Raw genomic sequence first — 2225 nt, forward strand, 5'->3', positions numbered from 1 at the left:
GGCCGGCCCGCCGAGTTCTCGGGGAGGGGGCGCCGGGACACCCCGCTCCGCGCCGGGGACGCCGCCCGCCCGCCCGCGCCGGGGGATGTAGAGCCGCTCGCCGCCTCCTGGACCTGCGTCGGAACCTCCGCCCCGCGGTAAGCCGGGCCCACGCCCACCGCTGGCGCTGTCCGTCCGTCTGTCCGGCCGCGTGCGTGTGTCTGTGTGTCCCGTTTGGACTCCGTTGGCCCCGCCCGCTCAGCACCCTTATCCCTGCGGGTCTCGGGTTCCAGGCGCGCGTTCAGCGCGGTCCGGCAACTCCCCGAAGTCGGGGGGTGGGGGGGGGGCGCTGGCAAGCTCTGTGGCTCTGTCCGTCGGGTCGTCCGGTCGGTGGGCAGCGTGAAGGTCTGGGTTGTGTGGCCAGAAAGGCGGAGAGAGGTGGGTGGAGGGGCCTTGACCTCCTGCCCTGGCCACGACCTTTCCCTGCCTCCATCCACCCCCAGCTGTCAGCCGGTTTTGAGGAGCTTCAAGGCAGGTGACTTGTGGCAAAGGCTGGGAGGTGGGGGGGGGGGCGCGTCCGCTTTCCACCTCCCCAGCTGCAACCTGTTTGCAAATGGCCCTGGCCCTCTGATCTATCGGAAAGCAGCATCCCACTTCTCATGCTTTGAGCACCTCCTTGGGGCCAGGTGAGCCCAGGGTGGGGTCCAGGAAATGAGGCAGAGACAGGAGGCTGTGGCAAGAGGCAGATTGCTTTTCTCTCTCTGAAGGAGCCCCCGGGGAAAGAGAGGTCTGAAGGAACCCACGGAGCCGGGAAACTTCCCTGTCCCCCCACCAGCATCACCATCACACCGCTGGCCTGGCTAAGCTGGCAGGTGAGGGCCTCAAGACCAGGAAGATGCTGGGCAGCAGCTTGGGGGAACAGGGAACTGAGGGACGGGGGTCCCAGGGCCACTCATGCAAGACCCAGAGAGGGGCCGGACCCCTGTGAGTGTGTGTGAGTGTGTGTGTGTAAAACGCCTGTTCTGCTTCTCCCCACACACAGTCCTGTGACCTCCAGGGCTTCCTTCGGGAGTTTGGGGAGCTATTGGCAGGACTTGGGGGCCCTGAGAGCCACACTGGGGCCCTGCCTTGGCCTGGGATGAGACAGAAGAGGGCGGTGGGAGAAGGGCTCGGTTGCAACATGGCAGGAGCAGAGCCTGTTTGTTGGCCCTCGAGCTGACCCATATCCAAGTTGGAGCCTGGAGGGGTGAGCCTAGAACAGTTGACTCTTTTCCACGGGGCGGGGGGGCTCTTTTTGGGCTTTCCACACTGGGCAGTGGGTCTCACCTACCCTACATTCAGGATCCTAGAAATCAGCTCCCTAGCTGAGGGACCAGCATTCTGAGCAAGTCCCTCTCCTCCCTGACCCTCAACTTCTGTATCTGTGGAGCGACAACGCGACTCCCTGCCCCACTGACCTCCAAGGGCTCAAATGAGCCGAGGGCTGTTCACAGACTTGGGGGAATTGCTGGGCAGATCCGCAGTAAGGATTCCTTTTACCTTTGGGAAGGTGAACAACTAATGGGGAGGGAGTCCGTGGCCTCACGTAGAGGATTGACCAAGGAGACGAATGTCCAGCAATTAGAGGGGGACCTGGGGGGCTTGGGAGCTATTTCTCAGGAACCTTTGGTTACCCTTGAAAAGGCAGCTCCTCTCCCGGCAAAGGCCCTTGGGGTGACGGGGAACAGTCAGAGCTGGCCTTGAGTATCTGCTGGGTGACCTTGGGCAGCCGGCTTGACTTCTCTGGGCCTCAGTGTCTTCAACTGGAGAATGGGGACGTTGGTACGGACTTCACTGGGTTGCCGAGTGATTTGCAGACTATGTCAGGTCCCTGAAAGCAGCTTGCAGACGCCGGAGCATAGTAGGTTCTTAGCGATTTGCAGAACACGGCATGAAGTAGCTCGAGGAGATGCTGTTGAAAGATTTGTTAGCTTAGGATAAGAAGGAAGGGGAGGAGGAACAGTGTAGGCTTACAGGGCGGGTTGGTGCTTAATGTGGATCTGGGGGAGGCGGGGGCGAGTGCTGAGGGGGGTGTGAGGAGGAGGGGCCCCCTCTGCGGGGACCACTGAGTCACGAGGACATGGAAGTGACATGACAACCAGCAACATGGTAACCGGGAGACTCGTGGCGGTGGGAACCGGAGCTGGAGCGGTGTGCTGCGAGGGGGTGGGGGGGGCAGGACTGGCGGTACAGGGCGGGGGGGGGGG

The 2225-nt window shown here is 62.6% G+C and overlaps 1 protein-coding gene across 4 annotated transcripts in view; it reads left to right on the top strand.

Moving 5' to 3' along the window:
* KCNJ4 (potassium voltage-gated channel subfamily J member 4) overlaps nucleotides 1-2225 on the top strand; it is a 24436-nt gene that overhangs the window by 1126 nt on the left and 21085 nt on the right. The window contains exon 1 of one of the 4 annotated variants that reach the window (XM_029954294.1): nucleotides 27-137. The exons of 1 other annotated variant lie outside the window; for it this stretch is intronic. The gene's annotated coding sequence lies outside the window, so the exon portion shown is untranslated. Of the gene's footprint in view, nucleotides 1-26; nucleotides 138-827; nucleotides 852-1202; nucleotides 1226-2225 lie in introns of those variants that run through there. 2 more of the 4 variants (XM_029954296.1, XM_029954297.1) reach the window with 2 other exon arrangements.

Source organism: Suricata suricatta, chromosome 10, assembly GCF_006229205.1.
Source record: "Suricata suricatta isolate VVHF042 chromosome 10, meerkat_22Aug2017_6uvM2_HiC, whole genome shotgun sequence".
In the NCBI taxonomy this organism is placed as follows: domain Eukaryota; kingdom Metazoa; phylum Chordata; class Mammalia; order Carnivora; family Herpestidae; genus Suricata; species Suricata suricatta.